At 35.8% G+C, this 16,637-nt stretch overlaps 1 long non-coding RNA gene and 1 pseudogene across 1 annotated transcript; both read right to left on the bottom strand.

Moving 5' to 3' along the window:
- Positions 1–223: 223 nt before the first annotated feature.
- LOC127646578 (somatomedin-B and thrombospondin type-1 domain-containing protein-like) lies at positions 224–14,592 on the bottom strand (annotated as a pseudogene).
- Positions 8,213–11,435, bottom strand: LOC127646852 (uncharacterized). Its single transcript, XR_007970977.1, has 3 exons — positions 11,419–11,435; positions 10,724–11,029; positions 8,213–10,424 (listed from the first exon to the last, which is right to left on the bottom strand). It is a non-coding gene; the product is annotated as an uncharacterized LOC127646852 (long non-coding RNA).
- Positions 14,593–16,637: the final 2,045 nt, after the last annotated feature.

The following is a 16,637-nucleotide window of genomic DNA, read 5'->3' on the forward strand; positions in this document are numbered from 1 at the left end:
TTGTTATTTTGGGGCTAAAAGGATGACCATTAGCAATAGTGAGAAGTCATTTATGAATAAATGTGAATTAGTATGGAATATTTTCTTGATTGACAACTATATTGAATATTGACAACATTTATAGCATTTCATACTGTATTATTTGGCATACAAGCCTGAAGCAGGTAGGGGGCGTTACCACGTATTGCTCTACCTACTCATTCTACCATCATTCCATCAGTGATCAAGTATGAAATTGCATGACCCGGTTAAGACTAATTAATGTTTGTGAGCTAGATGAAGATAAAACTGTGTAGAGTAGGACAAGAACAGGAATCTCGGCGAAGAACCCGTCTCCACACCCCTCAGCACTGAGAATTCCCCACAGCCTGCCACTGCAGAGATAACCTCCTAAGAGTGAGAGAGTGAGAGAGTGAGAATGTGATGATAAGACTGAAAGACTGATGGAGAGAGATATGAGACAGACAGAGTGGTGGGTACATCTGGCTGTTGACCTTGAAAATAGCCATATAGAAGTGTTTCAATTTATGCTCATGATAATTGCGTTTTAAAACAGCATGTTTCAGCTAATATTAAAAATACTGTTAGTGTGTCTCCATTCTATTAAAAATAACTTATAAAAACTGACGATGTACAAACACCCCAATCTCATTAGGCTTTTAAATTTAACCTAGATTAACAAGCCATCTCTCATTTTATTAAAAAAACATCACAAGGCTCTGGAGTGTTTTAAATGAGTGCACAGGCCTGTTAGAAGAGCCTTAAACCAGTACAAGTGGTTTTATAAACAAGCTTTTGCATATTTAGAGATGTCTCATGGTTCTCTCTAGTGGCAGAAGAAGCACATTGCAGGAAGATCTGCATCACTTGTGAAACCTGGCCTAGCTCAATTTAGGAAATGTTACCTTGTCTCTCGTCCTCTGTCTGAAATGCTTGGTTTCTGTGCTTTCTCCTTTAATATATTACTTTGTTATGTTTGGCTAACATCTTTGTAGATAAAGTCAAATAATCCATTAGTGTTTTAATAAACAGTTGTTCTTGATGACCAGTTTAAGAGCTCCAATAAATATTTCACATAATTAATTTTATATGTTGATCTGTATATCTAGCACTGTCAGTACTAGGATTTTGTTAGTCAGTGGAAAAGTACACGGATAACTAAACTTTAGCCAGAATGACTAATTGGACTCATGGTAAAGTTTTTGCATTTATTTCAAGGAGTTCTGGGTTCTAATTCACCCTAATAAAACTTTTATTAAACTGTTAAGGCAAAAAATGGAAGTACATGCCCCACCATCTCACTCGTAAATTACACCTATTGAAATTACATTTATTACTCACCAGCATTACTGTTGTGTCCAATATAGTTGGCTCTGCTCCATTTTTACAAAGCCTGAATCTTGTTACTCAAAAGAATCCACAGAGAAATGTGCTGAACAAAAATATAGTCATTGATACCTTTAGGAATTTTGTTTAAATAAATGTAAGCCACTTATTGCAAATGTTGGAATCCTAGAGAAGGCTAAGGATGCAATTTTTCCCAAGGCCGTAACCTTGTCTCGGGGACCAAACCATTTTGGGGTGGGGTGGTCACAGGTTTTGAGGTCACAAATATAATTGTCCTCTTTGGTCCTTGTAAATAGTAAAGGCCCTGAATGCAATACTTTTCTGAATAAAGGCCTTAAATGCAATAAAAAGATACAAGTTTTAAAAGATACATGTTTTTATTTACTTTCACACAGTACAAGACTACCACTGAGTCTGTACAAAATTCAGAATAATTGAGAAACATCATAAATTGATTTTAAATTATTACCCAATAATATTTGAATTATATGACAACATATGACACTGTCCTTGCCACAACTTAAAAACGCAATGGAAGCCACAAGTCACATTTTCTAGTTCTAATCTTAGGGTGATAATGCTCTACTTTGTGTTTTATTGTGTACAATCTGGCCAAATCTGATTATTGAAGGGGAACTGTCCCCCTAAATGTACACTGCATGCCCAATTATTAGGCAAGTGAGTATTTTGATCTTATCATTATTTCCATGCACATTTTCCAACTCCAAACTATATAAACTTGAATGCTTATTGGATTCAATCATTTTCAGGTGATATATATATATATATGTGTGTGTGTGTGTAATGAGGGATGGTGTGCAATTATGCACACCTTATATGCATAATTATTAGGCAGCTTCGTTACCTCAGGTAAAATGGGCCAACAAAGAGATTTAACTGACAATGAAAAGACAAATATTGTAAAATGCCTTTCAGACGGATGTAACACTCTTGATTTTGCTAAATTATTTAGGCATGACCACCGGACAATCAAACATTTTGTTGTTAATAGTCAACTGGGGCGCAAAAAACGCATGGATAAGAAAAGGTGCAAATTAACTGCAAAAGACTTTAATTTGCTACCAGGAAACCATTATCCTCCAGTGCCACCATATTCCAGAATGGTAACCAACCAACTGGAGTGTCCAGAAGTACAAGGTGTCAAGTGCTCAGAGACATGGCCGAGGTCAAGAAGGCTGAAACATGACCACCACTGAATATATTCACAAGTTAAAGCATCAAGATTGGGCAAAGAAATACATTAAGGTTTTATGGACAGATGAAATGAGAGTGAATCTTGATGGACCAGATGGATCACTAATGGACACAGGGCACCACTTCGAGTTAGGTGCCAGCAACGTGGAGGAGGGGTACTGGAATGGGCTGCTATCATTAAGGATGAGGTAGTTGGACCTTTTCAAGTTGAAGATTAACTGAAACTCAACTCTCAAACCTACTGCCAGTTTCAAGGAAGTACTTTATTCAAGCAGTGGTACAGGAAGAAGTCCTCAGCATTCAAAAAGGCCATGATTTGTATGCAGTACAATGCTCCATCACATGCATCCAAGAACTCCACTGCTTTGCTAGCCAGCAAGGGCCTAAAAGGTGCCCAAACAATGATTTGCCCCCCTTCCTCACCTGACTGAGAACTTGTGGGCCCTTCTCAAACGTGAGATTTACAGTGAGGGAAGACAATGCACCTCTTTGAACAGCATTTGGGAGGCTGTGGTTGCTGCTTCAGCGAAAGATGATCATGAACATATTAAGAAACTGACAGACTCTGTGGATGGAAGGCTCATGGCAGTTATTGAAAAGAAGGGTGGCTATATTAGTCACTGAATATTTTTGAACGGCCAAACATTTTATTTAATTGTTATTTTGTGATACTTATTTGTTGCACATACTCAAAGAAATTTGAATAAACAATTGAGTTGGGAGAAATTATTTTTGTAATTTAGTTGCCTAATAATTGTGCACACTTATATATTCCCCTGAGAAAGACAAAACTCACTTTTCTTTGTTAAACATTCAGGTTTGAGGTTCAATAACATTTTGGATTGACTGAGAGCATTGTGTTTGTTCAACAATAAAATTAATACTGAGGAATACAATTTGCCTAATAATTGGGCACTTTAGTGTATATTGTGGTTACAGCCCTGCTTTTTCCACAACCAAGAACACGACAACATCTCGGGACCTTCCTCGAAATCTTAATCTTTTCAATTGTAAAAGCAAACTACTGTAACAATAATACTACTTTCAGTGATGGAGTACCTCAGTCATGCTCTTTTTCAGCGCAAGAATTACGTATGTTGTAGAGGTGGAGCTATTCAAATGAACATCACATGTTGATGTCACAATGTGGCCGATTTCAAAACGAGACGTTTTTGCAGAATGGAAACAATAAATGCTTTTTGACTGGAGAGGAAGTTTTGCATTCCGAGACTTGCAGCATGTTTTTAAAGTACAACCTCAAAATATCAAGGACATTTTTATTCCTCATGACATGTCCCCTTTAAGGCATCTGTGATGTTCGAAAAATATCGTGTTTACAGTAACGCATCTACAAGGCAGTAGATTTAAAAGCAGAAGTGCAGCTTGTATTTTTTAATGCCCTTATATGTATTATTGTTATTATTATCATTATTGTAGAAGTGTGTTCTAGGTGAAGACTGTGTTCTAGGTGGACGAACATCTGGTAATGCGATTAAATTCATGTTTGTGGAGTTTTCTCCAATCTTTAGTCTCAAGTGAGTTATATTATTGTGGATTTATTTTAAAATAGTGTGTATTTTAATGTTTATTCCAGTGCCTTTCCCCACAGACTTATTAATTGCTTGCTGTACATACAATGTTTGTTTTTACAAACTGAGGGGCGAGTCAAAAGCATTTTTTGTGGTAACTGACAGAACCTGTGACAAAGTTAAAACATTCTGTAAAAAAAAAAATATATATTTCTTTTTTCAGAAATGCATCTCTGCTGTTACCATTCGCCTCCGAACAAACAGCACGTCAGACATGTGCATAGACGGATTTTCTGTCATCTGTTCTTAAAAATACAATAAAGTGTTTTTCTTCAAGCACGTGTCCGTGTCTCTTATAGCCTTCCTTGTGTCATTCCAAAGCCGAGACATCCATGCACATTATATTCACTACCTGCAATTAAATGTCTTTTGTCAGTGCGTGTACTTTGCTGCTTGTGTAATTTAATGCATTGGTAAAGAACATCTGGCTTTCAGTGCATTATTTACGTTAATGTATCATGGGTTGCAAACTCTTCTTTAGGCAACTATACTTATTGATATAAGAGTATCGTATTGATATTGGAAGTTCCATTCATGTTTCCCCCTTTTACCCAGTATAAAATTTCACATCGGTGTTGTCCCTTGTAAAACCGGTAACACCGTACATCATGACAACCCTAATAGCAACACCCTGGCAACAATTCACAATGCCCTAGCATTGTGGTTTTTTAAAAAATCTTTCTTGATTCTTGATTGATGTGTGTTACATCAAAGGTTTATAGTATTTAAATGTATTTTTAAAATATTATTTAAAGTATTCAAATGCTGCTAAGGTAATAAAACATTTCAAAAAGCAATAATTGGCCAATTACTGTATGTGAGGCTTACCCAGTGACTGCAGGCAGGGTCCCTGCTGGCCATGATACTCAACACAGTCTGCAGTCTGCTGTAGAGATGGACAGGATTTGCCATCGTAACGTGCCTCTTGAATCACACTGTGGGCTTACGCAGCTCCAAACAGCCAGACCATCCACTCCATTCACTCACCACACAAGATACAGCTGAAATACATAAGACATACAGTGCAATATTAAAACAAGGAACTGCGATGAAAAACATCTCATTAAAAGCTGAAGTTCTTGGGAAAAATAAATTTGAATGCAAAATGAATAATCCTGCTTCATCAAATGATGCTTGTTGTGAAACTGCAAATAGATCAATTAATAAAATATTTAAATTGTGAAAATATTATATTATGCATGTTTAATTCAAGGTTGAAGCACTTCACATTCTTTCTTATAAAGCCTGTTTTAGTTTATTCCCAAATGTTAATTAATGCATTAACTGCATTAATTAACTATCAAACATGTAATTAAACTGGCCTTAACTCATGCATGAATTCATATAACTCCAGTCGTAGTTAATGTTAGCCCTTTATTAGTTCTTGATTAGTCCATTCCTTAACTCATTATTTCATGCTGAAGTAAGTAATAGTAGATATATTATATGCATATATATATATATATATATATATATATATATATATATATGCATATATATATATATATACACTCACCTAAAGGATTATTAGGAACACCTGTTCAATTTCTCATTAATGCAATTATCTAATCAACCAATCACATGGCAGTTGCTTCAATGCATTTAGGGGTGTGGTCCTGGTCAAGACAATCTCCTGAACTCCAAACTGAATGTCAGAATGGGAAAGAAAGGTGATTTAAGCAATTTTGAGCGTGGCATGGTTGTTGGTGCCAGACGGGCCGGTCTGAGTATTTCACAATCTGCTCAGTTACTGGGATTTTCACGCACAACCATTTCTAGGGTTTACAAAGAATGGTGTGAAAAGGGAAAAACATCCAGTATGCAGCAGTCCTGTGGGCTGAAAATGCCTTGTTGATGCTAGCGGTCAGAGGAGAATGGGCCGACTGATTCAAGCTGATAGAAGAGCAACTTTGCCTGAAATAACCACTCGTTACAACCGAGGTATGCAGCAAAGCATTTGTGAAGCCACAACACAAAAATATATATATATATATATATATAAATATATATTTATTTATTAGGTGTCAATAACTACTTTGTACTTACTTATTTGACACAATGCACTTATTATGTACACATATGTGTTGTTGCATTGTACTTACATGTAAAGTACCTGCATTTAATTACATATGTAATTACCAGAGGTCAACATAAAGTGGATTTTGCCAATACCGATAACTAAGGTTGGGGAAAAGGCTGATAAATGATTAATGGGCTGATAGTTTTTCAAATTGATTTACAGAAAGTAAAGGCAGCGGGATACAGAGGATACATAATCACCTCTCAGTGGGAGGTGTTAATCACTTGACTGTCAGGACTCCTTGCTTGGTTCATGGCTTCAAGCAGTGAAAACCACATCTGTTTTGTTAAAAAAAAAAAAAAAAAAAAAAATTCCACTACTGAGAAGATGGCAAGATGACAAGCTGATTGGTACTTTTTTTATTTAATCACACTCAGCTACATATCATCACAAATGCTGAATAAAAGCCATAGTAATTCTGTCATTCTGCAGAAATAATATAAAAGCAACTAATGAAGGATAAAAATAAACTTGGACATTTTACAGTTTTGGAGCATTTTAAAATATAACCTTTTGAAAGCCATCTGAACGGCAATGCCCCTGTTTCTGAACAATCAAGCAAGCTACAGGTCTGAAGACCCCCCAAATCACTCTATTGCGATTGCAATTTTACTCATGTTATTATTTTTTTCAGAGAGAGATAGCTGCGGTCGTTATGTGTGTCACTCCTCCACTATATTTAATCGGCAAGTGTGTCATGTCTCTGACTGAAGAGAGCGATGAGAGTCTGCTAGTGAAGAACCAGCTTTAGGCATTCATTCTTTACTATGATGGGCAAAGACATAGAGGCTACAAGGTGAATAATGAATACAATTCCAGATGTATTTTATAATAACCAAAATAAAAATAATAAGATATGGTGCATGAAATGAGACATAACTATAAAAAAATATTATATAATAAACTTTCAGGACTCTTATTTTGAAATGACAGAGACTTGGCTCATTTACAATGCTCTATATCTAAGTATTTAACAAATAAAAAAATGTATAGTCTTCAGTATATTTTCGTGTACATACAAACATTACATACAATGTATTGTCAGGACATTACTTATGTAAAAGCAGCACCATCACTATTTGAAAAATGTCATTTTTGATCAAATCTATACAGGCCCCATATCCAGCAACCATCACTCCAACACCTTATCCTTGAGTAATCATGCTAAATTGCTAATTTGGTTCTAGAAAATCACTTGCCATAATATCAAACACTGCCGAAAGCTATTTGGTTAATTAAATGAAACTTTTGTTTTTGTTTTTTTGAGTTGCCACAGTATACAATAGACTGGCATGTCTTAAGGTCAATATTAGTTAAAGAAATCGCAAAATAGAAACAGCTTTCTCTAGAAACTTGTCAGCTAATCTTTGTTTTGAGGAATGAAGGCTATATAATGATTGAAATTGCCAAAAAACTGAAGATAGCATACAAAGGTGTATACTACAGTCTTCAAAGACAAAGGACAACTGGCTCTAACAAAGACAGAAAGAGATGAGGAAGGCCAGACGTACAAATAAACAAGAGGATAAGTACATCAGAGACTCTAGATTGAGAAATAGACACCTCACATTTCCTCAGCTGACAGCTTCATTGAATTCTACCCGCACAACACCAGTTTCATGTACAACAGTAAGGAGAAGACTCAGGAGTGCAGGCCTAATGGTAAGATCAAAGAAAAAGCCACTTTTAAAACAGAAAAACAAAGAAACACAGACATTGGACAGCAGATAATTGGAAAAGAGTGTTATGGATCTTAACCCCATTGAGCTTTTGTGGGATCAATTAGACTGTGAGGTGCTTTTAAATAAAATAATTAAATATTAAATTTTCAAATGTACAAGTTTATTATATTTTTTTGCATATAGAGTTAATTTGCCAATTTTACAGGTATTAATCTTTGATACAAGTATATGACTCATTCCAGAATTGTGGGTACATTTCAAGTAGAGAAAGAAAACAAAAAATAGGATTTTTTTTTTCTGTTAAACTTTTTTATTTCCATTGAATGCACTTTAAATTTAACATTTTCAATATTTGCTGATCTTAAACTTGCAAGATTTAAAATATTATGACAGAACATCAATGTACTAACAGGAAAATCTGTCAACTCTGTTCTAGACAAATTGGGTCAAATATATACAGTTAAAAAATGTAACACAATTTTAAAACCTGTCCTCCCTAAGAGAACTTTTGTCTTTTCATCCATTAATGCAACTTTAAGCATAATAAGATAGAGACTTTTTGTTTTGGGGTAAAAATATCAATACATTTAACTGAAAAGTTGCCAAGATAGTGTGCATTTTCTCTAAGCATAGCTTTAAAAATGAATGAAATCCTTTAAAACTCCATGCCGTAAGAATACTAGTTATGTTAATAAGATTCTGATCAATTTGTTAACAATAAAACACATATGATGATCATTTTTAAAGTAAAACCTTAAACAAACAGAGTTGACATTAATAACAGAGTTGACCACCTATAGTTAAAAGATCAAACAACAACATTTTCTGCCAGTGTAATTGAGTTGCAATGAGAACAGTGCAGTTTTGGCATCTTTTATACAGCTTTCCCCACAGCGTCCTCATCAATGTAGAACAGCTGTATAGAGGTCTGGACATTCAGTAGACAATCATATAATTTCTTGGCATTTTGAATGTCTTTTCCTTCACTGACCAGTCTGTCCGCTGTTCTTTTTAAAACTCCACCCACTCCATCTGGTGCACCTTTTCCGTGGCTTGCTTCAAAGAAGCTCCATGTGCCTTTCTTGAAGCCCTTCTTGAACAACTCTGTGCTAAACATATAGAAGTTGCCCTTCTGATGGTATTGGGTGCACTTTCCATCACTAAAAAAATTAACTAAACTTACTGATGGATGGTGGGTTTTCACATGATCAAGCACAGGGGACAAGTGTGTCCATATAGCGGAGGGACTTTTCTCTTTTGATGTTGAGATGGTAGTAAAGCACAAATGTTTGTCCACTCCACCCACATGAAGGATTCCTGTATGCAGAGTTGCCTGCTGCTGAGAGGATGCAAAATGAACTGCCTGATAATTTACATGCATAATTTTCAGAAAAATCAATGTGAATCAAACACTCGTCAGATTTCATGCTTTTCTTGAGCTCCCGGTAGTGGTTGTATTGTGTTTTAATATTGAAATGGTGCCTTGTGAAAACTCTCAGCTGGTTCTGAAACCTATCAGTCATATCTCCTAGAGAACACTCCATCTCCCTTTTCACAGTCATTCGGACTGGTTGTGATTCTTTCTCCTTTCTCCAAGTTCAGTTGTCCACTGAACAAATCTCACTGGAGCCTCAGCATCATACTCACTGTTGAGCTGATAGATATTGCTTCTGCATTTGGCACATTCTCCATACATGCATTCTTTGCTTGCAGGATCACAGCATATTGAGTTTGCAATGATTTCCAAGTTAGTCGTCCCAAGAAGTTTGAGTGTATGAAGCTTCCGCACAAGGAAGGATAAGTTTTCATGAACTTTACAGAGACGGGTGTCTCTGTCAGATATGGATGGGTGGACAACCCAGAAAGGACGCATACAACAGAAAAGTGCATATGACAGCAGACTTGATGGATTCTCTAGAAGGAATTTGCGATGAAGATTTTTTATGGTATCATTTAGAAACCTTTTCTGCATTTTTACTTTTCCTCTTGTAATGGTTTGTTTTTTTCCTGCAGTCAAGCGGCTGACATCGTCTCTCAAAAATAATTCCTGTACGTTCTTTTGGAGCTTGCTTTGTGCTGATCGATATTTTCTTCTTTGAAAAAATCTGTTCACTTTGGTTCCTCTTCTCGAACCGCTTTCTTGAAAAACCAAGTGAGGTCTGTGTTGTCTTCTGTAGTTTGTAATTTTTTATAATCTTTCCTGACACAATTCGTGATATAATCTGACGCACTCTTTCTTTTTTAGTGTCTTGGTACTTTTGTCTGATATTATTTATCAGTGCATTATGAAACAAGAGGGTTTTTTGAACCTCTGCAGGGACTTTATGTTTTCCTATTTGCTTCCGCGTTTTTGAACGAGGGGATTCAGCCACATATGTCAGTCTCTGAAGGTGTTTCTGGTATTTTCAGACAGAGGTTGTTTTCTTTTTCAGCAAAATCTTTAATTTTTCAATTTATCTGTATAATTTGGAGTTCTGCAGTTTTAATTTTCTTTGTCCTGATCTTCTTTGTCTGAAAATATAAAAACAAATTTAAATTTAAGTTGAATTTTAAGAAAAAAAATCTGCATTTAGTATTTAAATGTGCACTATGCAAGTGCACTCCTATACAGTTAAAAAATTACGCACCATTAATTAAAATGTGTAAAAAAAAAAAAAACATGCACAAATTGAGTATACCTTTAAGTCACAATACCTTGGAACTGAAGTTAGTTGTTGACAATCCTAACAAAGAACTTAACTTTCCTCGATCTACCTATGTCTTACCGTACATACTGTTATATAATTATAGACTCTTGGACCTAATGTTACCTGGATATCTGTGGTTCAGGGTCTGATTCAGGACTTTGTGGTGGTGTCATCTCTACAAGTCTCTGCTTTTCTGCTCTGCACCTCTGCTGTGCCTCTTTCCAATACCTGCGCTTGTACCTTTTCTCTCTTTCACCCAGATCGGCCACTGTGCTTGTCTGGCCTGCATTTTTCCTTTTGTGGCATCCATTTCTATCTTTTTGCACATTTTCTGCCTTCCTTACAGGGTCGGCATCTCGTCGTGCCCTGTATTGCCGTTGCCTTTCTGCTGCTGACAGTTTCATCTGCCTATTATTAAATTTCCTTAACCTGGAATGATATATAACAAATGTATCATTTACAGTAAATTGACCTAGAATCCATAATAAATGTAAACTAATGCAAAATGCTTAAATTAAATTGGGTACATTTGACTCTGTTAATCATTGTCAACTCTTATTGTTCAACTTTTTAAACCGATAACAGAGTTGACATTTTCCACCATTTTGTGCTTTAGCTCAAAATGCTAACCTCAAACCAGATACCACATGGCATGTCTAAAAACTGAATTTTATGGGTTTTCGCCATATTATCGTTTTTTAAAAAGTGAATGAGAGATTCACTGCAATATCACAATAACATATTTGACAAATAATGAATCTACTGTTGGTGTATCCTAAACATTTTGTACAAATTAATGAGAGAAGAAAATGACATACCTCACTGCTTTCCAGAGTTTCCCGCCAGAGGAAGTGACATCACTTGGAGCAAGTCACATGCTTTTTCTACAAATGCTTTGGAGGTTTTTTTTTTTGTTTTATAACAGAGTTGACCAGAACGTAGGGACAGACACAAAATCTATTTTTTTATTAATTAAATTACAAATAATACAAAAAATATATATTCTATGCAATTGTTTATATAACTTAATAGAGTAAACACAAAAAATATTTGAAAATTAGACTTCATTATTTCATGATAATTCAAGTTGAATGTATGAATCAGGAGGCAGAGACAGTCAATAATAGGTGGAGTGGGAGTCATTTAGTTAATATTTCCCATTAAAAAAAAATCCTAAATATACATAAAGCATTATTTTAGTGATAGTGTAATATAATTTGTTATTATTCAAAACTGATTTAATTTATTTTATTTTTTTTTTAATTTTTAATAAAAGAAGGTTTATCTGGGAGACTCTAAATGTACCCCCAATTCTGGAATGACTCATATGTATACATGCCATAAATTCAGTGGACATGCTGACAGCTTAGGGTTATTGTTACAGTGAGATTGCTCCTCACTGTTAGGAAAGCATGATGCTGTTATTAAAAGTTTAGCAAAATCCTCTGGCGTTTTCCAGTGTTTAATATTAGGATCAAATGGGCAGATTCAGTTCATATCAAGCTTTACTGGCGATATAAACATTACTGCACATTACCAATGCATAATTAGACGCTATACTGTATATACAGATATAAAATATACTGAATGCTGTTGTTTAATTTGTTGAAGTTTAAAAACGTACAACTATTATTTTCCCTCGCTGCTGTTCAGTCTCTACAAGTGTACCTGGCTGCAGCTTGCTGAACCAGTCTCTTTCACGCGCACACGTGGGGTCTTTCTTTCGCGGTACTGCAGATGACAGTAGTTGTGCATTTACATGTCTGTCGCAAGCCTGTTTCATGCGAAGTCTCCCATTTCCGGTGCATTAAATACGCTGCCGTGTTTATAATGCCCGGGACATGCGTCGCGTGCAACAAAACGTGCCCTGCTCCACTTAATTCGTTTCTGTGCTAGGATATGCAGTTGGGTCGAGTGTGTACCTACTGAAAATGTATTTAAACCAATTAGCCACAGCAAGTGGGAAAAAACATTAGTGAAGCTTCACCCATTGTACCTAGGTTACTGGGTTCCAGGCAGGCAGCAGGTGTCCTGTCCACACCCTCTGTATTTCCTAACCATATAGAGCCAGTAATGCTGAGTAGCATGCACGCAACCTGAGACACCTTTCTCCCATCTTGAGAAGGCTCTGGAAGGGAAAAATGGATACTGCAGTGATTGCATTTAATATGATGTCAGAAGTTTACATACACTTAGATTGAGATCATCAAAACTATTTTTTTAACCACTCCACAGATTTAATATGAGCAAACTGTTTTTGCAAGTTGTTTAGGACATCTTCTTTGTGCATGACACAAGTAATTTCCCCAACAATTGTTTACAGACAGATTGTTTCACTTTTATTTGACTTTATCACAATTCCCATGGGTCAGAAAGTTACATACACTAAGTTAACTGTGCCTTTAAGCAGCTTGGAAAATTCCAGAAATTGATGTCAAGCCTTTAGACAATTAGCCAAAAAGCTTATGAAAGGCCTACCTTCAAACTCAGTGTCTCTTTGCTTGATATTATGGGAAAATTAAAAGAAATCAGCCAAGACCTCAGAAAAACTAAATTGTGGACCTCCACAAGTCTGGTTTATCATTGGGAGCAATTTCCAAACACCTGAAGGTACAATGTTCACGTGTACAAACAATAGTACGCAAGTATAAACACCATGGTACCACGTAGCCATCATACCGCTCAGGAAGGTGATGCATTCTGTCTCCTAGAGATGAATGTATTTTGGTGCAAAAAGTGGAAATCAGTCCCAGAACAATAGCAACGGTCCTTGTGAAGTTGCTGGAGGAAAGAGATTATCAAGTATCTATATCCACAGTAAAACGAGTCCTATATTGAAATAACCTGAAAGGTTGCTCAGCAAGGAAGAAGCCATTGCTCCAAAACCGCCATAAAAAAGCCAGACTACAGATTGCAAGTGCACATGGGACAAATATCTTACTTTTTGGAGAAATGTCCTCTGGTCTAGTGAATCAAATATTTGACTTAATGACCAATATTTGATAACTGATAAATGATAAACAATTTTACATACACTTTGTTGGCTACCAAATACCAACAAAGTGTATGTAAACTTCTGACCCACTGGGAATGTGATGAAAGAAATAAAAGCTGAAATAAATAATTCTCTCTACTATTATCTCTGACATTTCACATTCTTAAAATAAAGTAGTGATACTAACTGACCTAAAATAGGGAATGCTTTCTACGATTAAATTTCAGGAATTGTAAACAAAAAAATGGATTTGACTAAGGTGTATGTAATCTTCTGACTTCAACTGTATATACATAATCCTGTATGAATATTCACAAGATATGAAGTTGGAGACATGATATGCCAATGGGTCACATTTCAATACAGTCTAATTTTTTCTGCATGTCCTCGCGTTAATTTAAAACACTTCATTATCTAATCAAAATATGCATTGAAGTGAGGATAAAATTGTGGATAAGTATTGTCAAAGATGATGGATTAAGATCCCCACGAGAAGTCAGTGATTGTATTTATTTAACCTAAAAGCTGTTGTTGTACTGTAGAACCAAGCCGTTTAAACTTTAGAGTAACACAGTGGAATAAAATAAAATAAAAATTCTATTGGCATAGGTCTTGTTCTGTTTTTTTAAGAGATAGTATATTGTAGCATGAACCTGAATCCATTTTACAATTTTACAATACATGCCATCTGAAAAATTATGAAATTTCAGTAACCTGGACAGGCAAGGTCATAGTCGTGGCAGCAGTCGAATGTCATCTTGCATGCCTGGTCGCAGTAACACTCCCCATATGAGCGATCTTGCCTCCAGCCTTCAGTAATAAATGACTGGTTTTGACCAACGCAACACAGTCCTGCATCCAGACAACCTCCCTCACACAGGGACACCAGCATTACCAGTACAGCGAAGTATAAAACCATCCATGAGAGACTGGAGCTGCATGCTGAAATGATAATGACCAGCCTGGATATGTTGCTCCTCTCAATTGAGGAACTCATGCATGTAATTGGCTTCTATATGTCCCAACACCCCAGAGCTGTAATATGTCATCTGATGGGCCTGTTTAATATGAAATGCTTCATTCAGTCATATGTTCTCTCAAGGGTTCCAATAGGAAAGAAAAATCACAAATGAGATCTCTTTGCAATGAATATGTCTTTTTCATTGATACTGACAGTAGTGCGATACAGTATAATGGACCAACTAAAGAATGTACAGTTTACAGAATAAAAGTAGATATGTGATTTTAACACTTCACATACACTCAGTTTAGCTCTGGTATTGTTATTATTGTGGAGGACCCTCTTCAGTGTTTCCTTAGCTGGTCAGTTTTGCCCATTGGTGCTGAAACACGTGAAAGAGAGGATTAAATTAATTCCTATAGCTGGAGGCTATTCATGCAGAAAGAACAACAGGCACTGGTGCAATGTTGGACCTAATTTATATCCACATTCCCATGTCTCAGATGCAAAGAGAGAGAGAGGGTGAGGCAGGAATAGGGACTCAAAAGTTATGTGAGGTAACTAGGCATGTGCAATAACATGATATGTGGGTATAAATGAACATAGGGCTTTCATATTGTCAGAAAAACTGAATAGAAATTGTTTTAGTAGCATTTTTGTTTCAAATTACAGTATATTATAGTCTAAGTTTTTTGCACTTTCACTGAAATTAAAACTTAAAATTCTGAGTTAATTAAAACAAAGGGTTTAATCAGACAAATTTAGATAAATTGAATAAAATGCAGAACACCGATATGATTAGAATACTTATACTAATCCATACGAAGATTGAAAGTAAGGTTAAGATAACTTATTGAAAACGTGCAATGCCTGGTGGTGACCTTTGGTCCATCCAAGATGACTAGTGCTTTGTCCACCACTGAACAAGACTAACACTGTTCAAAACCTGAAAGAATTTTCTCTGCCTCTTAAAGGCGTCAAGAATTAACAGTTTCACTCATAACCACCCCAGATTAATGCTATAGACGCACAATCTCCTTACTGCACAATACATTTCCACAGTTTCACATCACACCACACTCAACATGAAAGAAGAGTCTTTCCTTGGAGTAATATATTAATTTAATTGTCAAAATTTTGATATTGTATGATATAGATTGTTTTTGAAATGAAGAGATTTTAATAAATGTACATTATGTATTAGTGGAGCTTCTTCAGGGTAATTAAATTTATGAGATGACCAAATAATTTCCCTTTGTATATGGACAAAATACAATTCCATTGAAGTTGAATTGTTCCCTTGCTGGAACATATTTCAGTTTATATGTTCAATTAAATAGATAATTAAGTGCTGAATCTATATGGGTTTATCAAATGAGCAGTTCTCCAACTTTTATATTTGTCTATTAAAGTATTTATATTTGGCTATGTAAGTGCAGACCATTCTATACTATTTTAGAAGTTTTTTTTTCAATTAAAAAATAAATCAAATTTAATCTTAATATACACTTGGACAAAAAGTTGAAATTCTCTAACACACCATTTTCTGGATGCACTGGGGGAAAACAATTGTTGGTTTAATTTGATTCAGTTGTGGACATTGGTTCCACGCTTTGAAAAGGAGCTTCTTTTATATGAAATTCAAATGTAGGCTCTACTTAATTGTATTGAGTTACCCTAACTTAAATTTGATTTGTTCAAATAACTCAATTGAACACATTAACATATTAAATATGCTGTTGAGTCAAAACCTTATGCCTAATATGCTGTTGGTCCCCCACGTGCCGCCATAACAATGCAGGCCCACCAAGGCATGGACTGTACAAGACCCCTAAAGGTGTCCTGTGGTATCTGGCACCAAGACATTAGCAGCAGATCCTTCAAGTCCTAAGGTGGAGCTGCCGTGGATTGGACTTGTTGCTCTAGCACATCCCATAGATGCTTAATCGGATTGAGATCTGGGGAATTTGGTGGCCAGGGCAACACCTGGAACTCTTCATCATGTTCCTCAAACCATTCCCGAACAATGTGTGCAGTGTGGCAGGGTGCACTATCCTGCTGAATGAGGCCACTGCCATCAG

The sequence above is a fragment of the Xyrauchen texanus genome, chromosome 7, assembly GCF_025860055.1.
Source record: "Xyrauchen texanus isolate HMW12.3.18 chromosome 7, RBS_HiC_50CHRs, whole genome shotgun sequence".
Classification (NCBI taxonomy): Eukaryota; Metazoa; Chordata; class Actinopteri; order Cypriniformes; family Catostomidae; genus Xyrauchen; species Xyrauchen texanus.